Source organism: Amblyomma maculatum, chromosome 1 (assembly GCF_055883805.1).
Source record: "Amblyomma maculatum isolate TAMU_Amacu chromosome 1, ASM5588380v1, whole genome shotgun sequence".
Taxonomy (NCBI): domain Eukaryota; kingdom Metazoa; phylum Arthropoda; class Arachnida; order Ixodida; family Ixodidae; genus Amblyomma; species Amblyomma maculatum.
In genome coordinates this window covers 23808398-23822842 of record NC_139344.1, presented here as the reverse complement: position 1 = coordinate 23822842, position 14445 = coordinate 23808398, and the positions used below count along the sequence as shown (strand labels likewise).

At 45.9% G+C, this 14445-nt stretch overlaps 1 non-coding gene and 1 pseudogene across 1 annotated transcript; one reads left to right on the top strand and one right to left on the bottom strand.

Moving 5' to 3' along the window:
* Positions 1-8390: 8390 nt before the first annotated feature.
* Positions 8391-13554, bottom strand: LOC146201947 (aryl hydrocarbon receptor nuclear translocator homolog pseudogene; annotated as a pseudogene).
* On the top strand, positions 12275-12439 carry LOC146201948 (U1 spliceosomal RNA). Its single transcript, XR_014704625.1, has one exon. It is a non-coding gene; the product is annotated as a U1 spliceosomal RNA (small nuclear RNA).
* Positions 13555-14445: the final 891 nt, after the last annotated feature.

Genomic DNA, 14445 nt, shown 5'->3' with positions numbered 1-14445 from the left:
TACCGTGTTATAGCTAGAAGTGGACGACCCTGTACATGTACAAATAATTTTTTCCCACAAGCTGCGCACCAAAAGGTTGCCTGTTAAAACATGGCTAGAGAAAAATATTTTTTTTTGTCCACGGTAAATTGCCGCCTTCGTGACGTTACAGAAACAACTGAGCATTCCTTAATTAATCGCAAAGATACGATAATATTCAGGATTACATTTGCAAAAGAGGATTGATTTGACACCGCATTCTATACGATTTCTTACTGTTGCGCTGCCATTTGTTGATTATCCCTTAGACGTGTTCTTTCTAATTGGCCTACAGTCTCCGAAAAACACGCATGATAGACCGAGATCACGAATATGTTGTTTCTGAAAAAGACCACTTCAGTAGGATGGTTATTTCCCGAAGTGAAGTGTGTTCAGGCTAAGTTCGAACCGGAATGGCACTCCCGTTTAGCTATGGGCTCAGCACTTCCTATTTTGTAGTGCTGTTGCTTACTTGTGCCATTATCTGCGTCACGTTGATTTGATACAGTTGTCGTCTTAGTTTGTACAAAGTTCATGTATGCATCGAACTTTGCTCCTCTGTAATGAATACTATGCTGAAAAAAAAAAAAAAAAGTGGCAATAGCTAAGAGGTTTTGTACTCGCTTCTGACTTGAAATTCCTGGGTTCGAAACTTCTTTTCTTCTGGCAAACATCGAGGCGTCCTACATCCCTTGCGGTCCTCCGACTTATTCCGTGAAGTAGGACTTTCGCACTAAAAATAGGATGCTGCAATTTACTTTTATTTCGTTCGACGAAGCTGGCTGTCACAGTGAAGGCCGCTCGTGCAGCGACTGTTCAGTGTGCTGCCCCATTCATGATGCGAGCACTTTGAATTTTGGCTCGAATGACGTATTGCATTGCGGAGAAGCTCAGTTAGATGTTAGGCAGTAAGGGTCGCGGGCTGTTCTGACTTACAGCTCTCATTGTTAGATATAGAGCGCCTCAAAACAGTAGGTGGATGCAAACGTTGGCAGAAGTTTGTAATCCGCATGCTTGGCGTGAGATGCCTTGCTTCTATCACATGCCACCAAAACGCAGGTGTCTTCGCCGATCGCATGATCACATTCAATCCCCTCGCTCTACTCTACTTGTAACGCTTCAATATCACCGACAAAACATTCCATGGTTGGAGAGCCGCCGCTTAACACCTAGACCATGAATGGATCGGTTATAAATTCGAAACATAGCTCGAGATCGTTTATATTGTTGAACCAAATTTGATTTGTGCATTCATTCTTTCACATACTTTCTGGATCCTAAGGCAATAAAGAAAGTAGTGGTAAATACCGAAAACATTACATAAGTATACTATAATAGCTTTACGAAGTGGCAGGAAATATTGTGGTCTTCAAATTACCAGTTCAGAAATGTTAGTGACGGAAGGAGGAAGGCTGCATCAGCATGCGCTGGTCTGGGGAATGAAATAACTATGACACATATTCGTTGAGAATGGAACTCCAACATAAAACATATGATCGAAACCGGATGAAATGTGGAAAGGGCCAGGAAAAAGTAATCCTTTAATCGAGGGATTAGTGGTACATTCTGTGGAAAGGCGCAGCCAAAATATTTACAGCGCCAAGAAATGTCCGATAAGGTGAGCGTGTTTTTCATGCAAGTAAATCTGGCATAGCCAGGATATATAGTCATAAAATGAAACGTGCTTCGCGATTTTGAATGGATTCTAGCGTGCTTTTAAGTGGGATTCGACCGGGATCTCAGGCGGTGAATCCATATTCTAGCTTTGGTCGTGCTAATGTCTTGTAGATCGTCTTTATCGGCATAGGCGCAGCAGAGTAGTTTCAACGCAAGCATTCAAGGGCCCGGTTAGCATTATGAGCGACGTTTGCGATAATGTGAGCACTTACGTATCTGTACCAGTTGAAAAATTCAAGGAAGGTGTCGTGAAGAAAGTGTTTTAAGTTCGCGTGTTGTCAGCGATGTTAGAATGAAGGGATATATGTATTGTTTCGCATGCATTAACGTTTATCGCATGCACAATTTGTCGCCCCAGTCGGATATGCATGCAAGGTCGGCTTCAAAGATTATTACAATCAGTGTGATTAGTTATTTTGCGATAAATAACACAGTCATCTGCCGAAAAACTTAACATAAGAATGGGAGATGCGTAGGAAGGTCGTTAATTGAAATCAGGAAGGGGAGAGGTCCCAGTACCGGTCCTGGGGTACACTCGATGTTACGGAAGTGCGAGTGGATGAACTGTAATTAGCAGAAGTATACTGGGCTCGATTACATGAAAAACTTTAAATCCAGTTCAGTACGTCGGAATCAATGGTAAGCATGCATGCTGATAAGAACGAGACCGTGTGAAACAGTATCGAAAGCTTTCACAAAGTCCAAGAACACGCAGTCTACATCGAAGCTCGTGTTAGTAGACGTGCACAGGCCCTCAGTAACACATACATATTAGTGGCGTTTCGCATGAAAATGTCTTCCTGAAACAGGGTTGTTCAGCCGCCGCAGAAAAGCGACCAGGCGAGAATATTTGATATGCTTCAATATTTTACATAATATACTTGAGAGTGATAAGTATGAGGCGATAAGTTGGAATTCATCACTCTCAAATTCCCAAAGCTGTGTGAAGTATGCGCTAAGCTTCGCTTCATTCATATCAAATAAGACCAGATAGAGGTATGGGAGATGGGGAGTACAGAAGCCACAAAGTTGCGAGTCACACCAGGACTTGCGAGGAGTCACACGTGGCAGGCGAGCCGATCTTTGGCCAGGTCTGTTCTATGGCGCCTAGTTCGCAATCGGTCTAAGTTCGCCTGCTTAACGAGCATGTTCGAGGATGTTGGTCAGCTGTGGGAATTGAATACAAATCTTACCGATTTTTTTCATATCGTTTACAGCTTGTTGATGTTGCCCTCAATATATGAAACCCACTGCGGTGGCTCAGTTTTTAAGGCTCTCGACTGCTGAACCCATGCAAGAATGCGAGCTCAGATCCCGATCGCAGCGGCCGATTTTCGATGGAGACGAAAAGCAAGGCGCTCATGTGCTTTGCGATGTCAGTGCACGTTAAAGGACCCCAAGTGGTCGAAATTTCCGGAGCCATAAAACCTAATACATGAGTACACGGGACCTATATGATAGAGCCGTATGCATTTAAGGAAGGACTTAATGAATGTTTCATATGCTAATAGCTCAACGACCGCTGTATATTCGTCCTTCGCGCGCTGATCTAGCAGTGCAACAGTTTAAACTTTGAGCGGTTTTGTCGGTATGGTTAGCTTTTTGGAGGGAATAATCTTTAGGAATATGCGTCTTCCCAATACATTTAATTTGAAATTATTGAAAGGTCGACTTCTGGAAGATGACACGTGTATTTCGCTTTTATTAACGCATTGGGAAATGTTATTGGTCTAATGGGTAGCGAACACGTGATAATCATTTGCAAACTCAAATAACAACTATTGCTACTTGTACCGTATGCGATGCTGTGATACGCCGGACATTACACAATTGAGGGTGAAAAGCAGTCTTGAAAATATTTGTGATATAGCGTAGCACGCGTCAAGTGGCCGTTACAGCTCACACAAGCAACACGCATGCGCTCAGAAGAAGAAGAAAAAAAAAGAAAAAGGGAGGCAAAAGCAACTGAGGTGGAATGCTTTCATTTTTAGCGCCCTTGAAATGATGCAAGGACGTCGGCTATTTGCACTAACTAGCGCATCCACGTGTGCCCTTCTTTCCTAGCCCGACTGCAACTCGCACCACAGGTTGCGTCAACCAGTGGCTTTTTGAGGCACATATTTAGGCTTCGTACCAAGCAGCGAGGGAGCCAAGATTAGATAGCAGGCGATACCCGTACAATCGGTGTTTATGCTTGGAATCGCCTACAGGGCGCAATCGACTGTTTGGGAAACCTTGGAACTTGCCCATTTGACATGCTGGACAGAGGATAGGTGTGCGTATAACCACTCTGATTCGCTAAACAGTTCGCCTCCACTTCGCTTCCTCTACAAGCGCGGCATGATTTACACTCCCCGAATTCGCTCACAAGATCTGAAGACAGTTAAGCGCTCATTGTATCAACTGACACGATTATGACTAATAATGAAAGTCACTGGATTGGCGTGTCGGTGAGACACAAGCTAGTCAATAAATAAAGTTTTCATGCTTACGTTTAAGCAGCATTCAGATATGTCAAAATTGCTTTTGAAACAGAATTAGTTTGGTTTTGTTCTTGGAGTTTAACGTCCCAAAGCTACTGAGGCCATGAGAGCCGCCGTAGTGGAAGGCTCCGGAAATTTCGACCACCTGGGATTCTTTAACGTGCACTGACGTCACACAGCGCACGGCGCCTAGATTTTCGCGTTCATTGAAAAGCGGCCGCCGAGGCCGGGATTCGATCCCGCATCCTTGGGCACAGTGGTCGAGCGCCCTAACCGCTGCGCCACCCCGGCGAGGTGATATAGAATTAAATTACACTACTAATTGACTTTCTGAAATATTACATCAATGTAAATAAATTAATCAATCACCAATTGCAACTTCAAAAAATTGATATTAAATGACATCACATTACTTCAAAAGAATTATTTTTAGTTTTTTTTTTTTTTTTTGCATACAAGAAACTAAGACAGAGATGAAAACCTGACTCCATACACGACGACCACGTTCTTTCGTCTTTACGCAGGATTCCATGCCCGGCAATATTTTTTTCGCTTTCCTTGACACCATTACAATGACAAGAGCATGGCAACAAATAAAAGAAAACCGAAGCGCGGTCGGATACCCGTCCCATTCATTGAGCTCATGGCACAAGCGCCTCGCTACGCGGAACTCTCTCCACCTTTGAAGCTCAGGAACCAACTATAGGTTATTGATACTCGTCCCATTCATTGAGCTCATGGCACAAGCGCCTCGCTACGCTGAACTCTCTCCACCTTTGAAGCTCAGGAACCAAATATAGGTTATTTATTGCTTCCAACGTCGCATATCGACCTCGACAGCTTGCGGCCGGTAACGTTCAAGCCATGGGTGCTCCTGCTTGTCCCCTCTCTCCACCTGGCGACGACTGCAACTCGACACCACTATGCGCTTATCCGTCGCAACGTGGGCATTGTCACTATGTCGTCTTTTCTGCAGAACCAGTTACGGGATACAAAGGTCAAAACATCAGGTACCTTGTATCTGCTATCGCCATGCTCTTGTACCATTGCGTCATGCCTTCCTGCAAACTTCTGACCGCTTAAAGGTAAGCGTCTCATCGAGTTTCCGAAACACGGAAGTTTCTTGCAGCAGTCTGTGCAAACTGAGCTGTTCTTGTCGTCCAAGTGGCGCAACCGAAATCTTGCACCAGCAAAGGCGAACCCGCCGGATAAAAGCTGGCATCAGTTCCATGCACATGTTAGAAGCGAAACGCGAAGATATGCGGGAAGGCTTCCAACGATACTATAGTGTAACGAGCGCAAGTATATCTCACGCTTGCTGCAAGCTACCCGCAAGCCTGGAACAGCCTCGCCTTATTGCAGCCGCCAGAGACCGGATTCAGTCGTTTCCTGTACTTCGTCAAAAAGGCAGCTGTGTAGATACTATTCATCCGCGAACACTGCTTTCCTTAGGATGCATGGTATTTAAGAGCATGTCGCCGCAAACGCTCCGCGGTTCTCATCTACGATCCTTGATGCATGAACCATAACTTGCCGAAGTCATCTAACGTCGGGTCGTCAGTACGTTTGAACGCTACGCCTCTATAGTCACTGCAATAGAAGTGAAACGTGCTCACGGAAGCCAAGTGGACTGCTCTTTCCTTCCTTTTTCTGTTCGTTCGTTCGTTCGAAGTGAACAGCAAAACTTATGGCGATTTACAAATTCTGTCCATGTAGGGAGAAATCATACGAATGACGACAAAGTTCGCGAGGATATATTTTTTAAATTGATGGTCCCTTATTGCGCTAATTTATAATTTTCCCTATGCCCTTATTTTTGGTGGGCACTGAATTCCTGCTGACAGCGGTGGTGAATCTCATGGTGCAAGGGCAGACGTGGCCAAAGAGCGCAACGACACACGTACGGTATGACGAAAGGTGTGGTCCTATTTTCCCAAACATTCACCCCAAAGGAGCCGAGTACCCGGACATGGGATAGCTTGTACACATTGGAGCAATGAGGGCCCGGGAGCAGTGGTGATCGAGCACCGAGCCTCCTGTATGCGAGACGGATGCACAAATCAGTACGCCAACCGTTGCGGCCGCTGTACGTTCCTGGGAAGAGCGACGCTTATACCTGTAAATATCACTCGAGGTACGTTTGCTTGTTGCGGTTCAACATTCTGAAGTGCCTCAGGCTACGAGGGACGCAGTAATGGCGAACAGATAATTTCGACCACTTTGGGTTGATTATTGTGCACTCGCATCCATACCTCGGCGGGATCAACCATGTTTGGCTTGGTTTGGTTTAACGAGTTTAGCGTCCTAAAGTGGCGCAGACTATGAGAGACGCCGTAGTGGAATCATTTATGCGTTGACACACTCGGGCTCGCTCATGCTCAGATTCAGATCAAGATACAGAAGTGTGGCTTGACTCACATTCAGATTGTGGTCTGAGTTTTCAGTGAATCTAGCCTCCTGTTTAGATCATGACCTTAATTGAGGACGAGTCCGGACTCGTATTCGCATACTGATTTCTGCACTCCCCCCCCCCCCCCCCCCCCCCCACCGTTACCTTTGCTGACATTGGAGGGTAGGAAAACTTTACTGCTGCCAGCGAGGGCGCTTGAAGGCGCGAAGTTCTGGCTATGTTTCCGGGCGACCGAATAAACGAATATTGTGGAAAGTGGTTCTGCGTACAGTCCGTTTCGCATTTTGTGCATTTTGCACACGATGAGGTTGCCGTGGTTTACAAGATAACGTAGACAAAGGCCTAGCCAAATCTTTTTTTTTTTGGCTTTGTTTATTCCTGTTGAAAACCTATGATATTAAGATCGATTGTGCTTAATAACAAGGTAAAATAACTCTTGGCGCTTCACTCACATAATGCACCCCATCGCTTGAAGCAAAAAAATCGCAGCTTCCCACTTGAAGAAATCGCTCAGATCAGTGTGCACATGTTTACCGAAGTTGTGTGGTTAGTCCAAATGGTGGCTCAAAGCCGTGAACAAGACGATGACCTGTCAACCTTTGAAACGAAGGCAAACTTATTTCATAAAGCCCGGCAGCGGTAGGAAATCCGACGCTTTTTCCGTACGAAACCAAAACCTAACGCAAGAGAGGCCCAGTAAACTCGGCATAGAAGCGACGTCCAGTGATGAAATTGGTGCTTTAAATATTTGCATTGTACTCATAACTGAATTGTTTCCGATTCTAACTCAAAGTGCATTCTGAAGCATCGTTTCATGTCTCGTGCGGAATTTTGAAGGCTATTTCTTCTCTTCTCGTAACTCGGAATATAAAATTTCAGCTTCAGACAGGACAGTTAGCCATGAGGTTACCCGGTGACCTTGGCGCCATTATGGAGAGAGAACACGCCCACTCCCCCAAAAAAACGACAGAAAATTTTCTGATGTTACGAGAGAATTTCTGTGCGGTTGTTAACGGGAAACCTGTTGTCACAACAGAACATTCTGTCGTAACATCAGAAATTTCTGTAGTTACAACAGAAAAGTGCTACAGAACTACAGACAACAGAAATATACTACAGAAAAACCACACAACAGAACATTCTGTCGTAACATCAGAAATTTCTGTAGTTACAACAGAAAAGTGCTACAGAACTACAGACAACAGAAATATACTACAGAAAAACTACAGAACTACAGAAAAATCTGATGGTTACGACAGAACTACAGGACATTTTGTCGTATTTTTGACACAGTTCTGTAGTCTTTTTCGACTGGGCGCGGAGCCGAACCTAAGTGACCAGCGGTAAAATTTCCCTTCTCAACGTAATGCCCTGGGGCGGAAGTGGGGTGCCTAGCCCTACTGTAGCGCGGCGCGCATGCGTTAAAAACAACTTCTTCGTCGTTTGCAGTTGAAATAAGCCAGAGCGCGGCGTTCGGACGAGGTGAACGTCCCTACAGCGTCCTGTGTTGCACATGCCAGCACGCGGCGAGCGCTGGTGGCACGGGTCGCCTTACATAACAAGCGGCAAATAAAGCCGAGCCGCACACGCCGTCATTGCCAAGAAAAGTCAAGGAAAGAAAAGCGGCTAACGATGAACGCTCGATCCGGAGGACTCGAGTGCTCCTATGAATGTCTATCAGCAGTCCTAGCATACGCTACGCTTTTCCTGCAGCGAGTTTTATGCAGGTCTTCTGTCAACGACCCGATCGTCTGTAAATTTTTTTCTCCAGCTTTTCAAGGTAGCCGAAGCAATTTTCGCCGTCATGGATTAAAGCCCTTGTAAGAATCCGCATTTGCATGCAAGGACCTTGGGGGGCAAAGCGCGTGGCATGACAGTGGAAAGGCGAAGGTGGCTATGGACGTGGAAAAAAGGCAGTTCAGGTCGTTGCGGCACTGAAACAGTTGAGGGGAGCAGGGAAAGCAAATAAAGCCACACAGATGCACGTGTAGGATTTCCGGGCTCTGAGTTCATTTTTCCTTTCTAGTGGCTTTTACAAGTTTTATAATAACGTAAACATTGTTCACGCAATAATACGGCTTTCTGAATGAATGGGAAGAGAACAGGCGATGATGAATATTTGCAAACGAAGCAGCATAAAATTGCCCACTTACAGTAATTACCTCCTGAATGGAACCGACCAACCTGACCCCAGATTATAGAGATGGAAGGCAACGGACGCTCTAAGCGGGACAGGTGTACTAATCGGTTTTACCAGAACGACAGTCGGCAACGGGATGGAAGGAGGGTGTCTCGACAGGTCATGGAAAATACTGAATCCAACAATCGGCAGTGTCCGAAATATATTATTGGCATGAGCCTGGTGTGCTTATGCATGTACAGAGTATATATATATATATATATATATATATATATATATATATATATATATATATATATATAAACAGGGGTTAGGGGTTACATTCATTAACCCGTTTGTAGTGCGAAACTACAGAAACTACAGTCTCAGTTGTACATGTTGGGTCAGAGAGAAATGACTTACCATAGTCGCTGAGGAGGAGACACGTGGGACTCCACAATGCAGAATGCCGGGTCGGATAAACTTATCTCTGAAGTGGAGCTGGAAGGAAGAGCAGCTGCTTAGAGTGTCTGGTGGTCAGGTGCTCGACTGCAGCAGTTATGCAATGATTGCCCACTGGAGTCAAATGCAGGGGAGGGGGGGGGGGGGCGTAGAAGTGCCGGCGACTTCGGAAAGTTGGACGGCATGATTTAGATGGGAGAAAATCCGCAGGAGGGGATGTCGGCCCTTAGCTGCGTTGGTAGGGAATACAAGCGGCGAAATATTTGGACAATACTGGCCGAAAGAACAGACCAAAGTGAGATGCATTTCACAAGATCGCAGGTGCTCTGATAGTTCGTGCGCCCATCGGTGTGGTGACCGTGAAACGTCCGCCAAAGCGGACGGTGATGAGAAGGGGGAGAACAGGAGTTCGAGCTTTGCTCGCTGAATGCATTTGCGCCGGTAGAACGTGGCATGACTCATTTTTTACTTTGAGGAATTAGGGAGGTGCGGTCGTGCGTCTTGAGTGTGAGCGCCTCCGAGTCGATCGATGAGCAGTAATGCTCAGATAACTGTGCGGATACGGGGTCATGGTGCATTTTTGTGGCGATTAAACAAATGTGTGGAAATGTCCTACGCTGATTGTCCTTATCCTTGGGACGCACTACCTGATCACGATGAGTCCGGTTCAGTTGAAGTGGCGACGTAGCGAGATGACAAAGAGAGAGAGCTAGTCGGGATTCGCATATTTCTTACGATATTTATGGACGCAGAGTATCCGATACCCGAATCGGCTGGAAAAGTCCTCTATAGCGGCGAGCAGCATGGAGCCCAGTGGTTAATTACAGGGGGAGGGGGAGTGATGATGAGGCGAGGGCAGTTCAGGCGTATGTTAGGGTACAGTGGGTAGTGTAATTCAAATGGTTATATTTAGTACCTTGTGACCGTCACTAGACGATGGTCTATTCTCGCTTGAGTCGCTTGCGTGGTTGTGGGAACTCGGAAGAGTAGATGATTTAAAACAATTTAAATTTATTATCAGCGCACCCGCCCAATGAACGTCATAGTGTCTGCCAAAGGCTTCCTAAGCAGTGCATATAATAGTGCCATATTTTCGCTTGGCTTCTCACACTGTTCCACTTTCTCATTATTAGCGAAATTTACTTATACGTTTCCAACAGACCGCTGAAAACCCATAGCATACGGCTTTTTTGAAGCCTTGCAGTTTTGGCCGCTACGGCGCAGGTGTTATCCTCTATCTTATTATAAAAATAGTCGCTTATTGCAGTAAAAGCTCTAAGATCGCATATCTCATCCTTAAAAAATCTTGTGTTTGGGAAGTGCGGTTGGGGCCCCAGTGCGCACCTACGTTATCTGTGGCGAGATTACTAGAACCAGGAGAGTAAACTGCTGGGCTAGTTGGTTCATATTGCGTAGAAAGGAAACCAGTGAAAACAGGCACAAGACAAGAGTAAAGAAGGCACACACCACAACGCTGGACTTGCTAGAACCAGCTTGGTTCTAGTAACGTTGATCTGTGATGACGCCATGTAAGCTATGCAGACGCGACGAAGCGGCGAGCTTGAAAAATGAAAAGAGGCGTTACGGCAAACGGGCTTCCCGCACTTTCAATTCAGAGCAAGTAGCGGCTAGGTACGACTCGAATGAGCACAAATGCGCTTGAAAAGAGCGAATGGTTGAATCCAAGGTTGATGTTCGTTGGGCTAGTTGGTTAATCACGACTTCAATAACAGCGCAGGCAGAAAGAAGGGACGAGAAGGCAGAAGAGAATGGTTAAGAAGAATGGAGAATAGAGAATGACTGGGCTAGTTGGTACTCTGATCAAACATTCCTCTCATTTACCGCAAAGGACAAGTCATTAGAAAGGAAGGCAAAGACTGGAGTACATTTGTGCCACAAACCAGACTAATGTGGCGCGGTTGAAGGACATGATTAATATGCAGAGTTCAGTGTCGACCCAATACGAGCCATAAGCACGATGAACAAAAGAACCCCCATCCCTCTTGTTACTCTGTCCCCCAAAGAACAGAAAAGCCCTTGCCTCTATTGCTATGATGCAGCGGACTTCATTACATAGATAGCATGATTAATGATATCCTTGCTTGTAGGGATGAGATGAACCGGGGAAGGGATTAGCTGTGTTACGCTAGAATAAAATAATGGAGTTAGAGGAGCGTAAAAATGAGCAGGTAAAATACGAAAATTGGGCCCTTGAAGTCTGGAACTTTGCCGCGACAAAATGTCATCGTCTGGCGCAAGACGGGTAGCCTCCTTGAAGAGCCCTGAGAGATGCCGTTTTTTATTTTTTGTTTTTGATGTATACCTTAGCCAACCGATGACGAAGATGCTTACCGTCATGCAACGGTTCAGGAACATTAAATAAGACACAAATTTGAAGTGAGAAACAAGGAAAAAAAATGATAAAATGCGTGAATCATTTTTCTTTTCGCTTGACCCACGCCAAGAGGCTGCCTTTAATATTCACTTAACTGCGCGAACACGCATAAGGTTGGGTACTTAGTGTTACATGCATGTAATTTTTAATGCGAAAGCATTACTTTGCTATGCTCACAGATTTCTGTCCAGAGACCGCGTCTGCAGGCCGCGTCCGCAGATCGCGTCAGCAAAATCGTGTCCGCAGCAGTTGTGAGTAATTGAGAACCTGGTAGAGGTTAAAGAGTCGTGTCAACAGATAGAGGGTGACGTAATGTTGTGTCCAAAAATAATTAGGCCGATAAGGTAATTAGGTAATTAATTAGGTAAAGGCGAAAAGGGTTTCATTAGCCAGTCAATGGCTTGGCGCCACATTTGAATGTATCAAATATTAAAATAGTTAATTAAGTCAGTCAATTAGGGTGGCGTCAAGATGTATCAAATACTAAATAGTTGATTAAATCAGTCAAATAAGGTGACGTCAATGATGTGATGTCACGCAACCTGAAGTCGAGCCAAAAAAGGGCATAGGAAGGGATTGGAGCGCAATTTGAAAGTACCAAAGACTAAAATAGTTGTCAGTCAATTAGGGTGACGTTAAGAATGTGACGTCACGCAACCGGAAGTAAAAAGGGCATAGAAAGGGATTGGCGCGCAATATGAAAGTACCAAAGATTTACCTGGTGCTGGCAGATCGATGCTCAGTAATGCTGTCTGCCCGGGCTAAGGCTGGCCATTGCACTACGGCTGCGCTGAAGTCCGCCACTACACCTAACTGGCGTAGATGGGGCATGTAATTTTTGGTAGTGCGGTGGGCGGCTTTTGCGCCCTCCCCATAGAAACATTTTGAGACTGAAGTAGTGACCTTGTGGTACAGAATCCGCCTCGTATTCGGGAGGTACTGGGTTCGATCCCTTGTGCCGCCGGGTATCCACCGCTTTTCAATGGGTACAAGCTTTCCCCGGCCTGATGCTCGGCTATTCTGGGGTGAAATGCTTGGGTAAAGCGGTCACGGCCCAAATAGTTGCACCGATGTGGCAGTGATTCGTTCCGCCATTGGACAACAGTAAGTCTGCCTCGCGCGGCAAAAGCCCATTATGTGGTCTTTTTTTTTCTTTACATTATCTCATCAACATCTCATCTTCAATCTCATCTGAATATTGAACCACCTTTGCACGCTGACGTGTTCGAAACTGATTGTGCCCCGGAGGGCGCAGCTGGGTTAGGGGAGCTTCTTTCAAGCTCACCCACTGAGGAAGCTGGACGCCAGGCCGGGGGTCTGCTTGTACCCATTTTTACCGGTGGGTGTCCGGCGGTGGATTTCTAACCAACCACCTCCCGCAGCCGAGACGTACGCCCTAACCACTAAGCCTCAGTGCCAGCCGTGGTCCCCGACAGTGCCTTGGCTGATGTGTTGGTGCAGACCACATATTTAACGTCGTTGGTGTATGGGTTGAGAAAAGCGAAGAGGAGGTACACACACTCGCTGTTCTTGGCACGCAGCCTGTACATATGACTGACATCACCTGGCCCTTCATCCTGAGCACCTGCTCAAAGTTCTCCTTCATGTGTCCCTGGTCCTCCGGGTGGAAACAATCGAAGCAAGGCTTGCCCAGTAGCTGCTGGGACTGATACCCCAGCTCTGCTGTCACCCTGGGGTCCACAAAGGTGAACTTTCCATCAACAGAGTGCCGGGAGATGAACTCAGCATTAGAGTTTGATCCCACCAGGTCACTAGGGTTGGGAGCGCTGGTCACCTGAAGCTTACCAATGACCACTAGATAACAATGACTGCCCCCATCCTGGTCACCAGGCTCCACCTGCACCCCCGAAGGCGGCCAGTTTTTGATGTAGTCGGTGCAGTGAACAACGGCGCAAGCAGCACCGTCAGGCGACGGGCACATGACATTGCGCTGGCGCAGCCTCTGCATGCCCTGCTCGTCAGGCTGCATATTCCCCAGATTCATGCGGTAGATGAACCCCCCCGGGAACCCATGCACAGCCGCATCGACGACTGATGTCCCTCCTTTTTGACAGTACCAGTCTTGAGGTCAAGGATGCACCCCGAGCTGGAGGCCTCCTGGGTGGAAAGCTGTTCGCGCACCTTCTCCTCGTCTTTGAAAATGTCATTTCCAAAGCTTTTAAAACACAATGGTACCTGCGACGCATTATGCACAGTGCTACCCCGGATGTAAAGTGCCTGGCTTACAAAACCCTAGTGAGACCAATTATCGAATATGCTAAAGTAGTTTGGGATCCTCACACAGCAACTAATTGTCACAAGCTAGATAGGATTCAGCGACTCGCTGCAAGGTTTATCTATAATAAATACCGCCGTAACCATTCTTCAAAAGACCTCTGCCAATAAGCCCAACTACTAATGCTAGAAAGCGGAACCAGGTATGAAAGACTAAAAACTCTTTACCTCATTATCAATAATTATCTAAAAATTATTAAATCAGATTATTTTGAGATCAAAACTAATGAGACATCGAGGCATCGTCGTAGAGGCTCATCCCATTGCCGGCTATAAAAAATAATTGCTTCAAGTTTAGTTATTTTCCGCGAACTTGTAAGGACTGGAACTCTCTTCCAGATTCTGTTCGATCTTCATTATCTGAATTTGTACGCCATTTAGAAAATTTCATCTATGGCACTAGCACAGGGTGATGAGGGCATATTGCTGTTGTGTAAGATGGCTGTTGTTCCGATGTCTGTGTGATGCATTTTTGTTTTGTTTGTGTGTGTATTCAGAGACAATTTTGATTGACTATTGATTTTCATCATGTTCTGTATTGCTCATTTTTTCGTTTTGTATTTTCCACTCCTGTTACAGCCCCTTT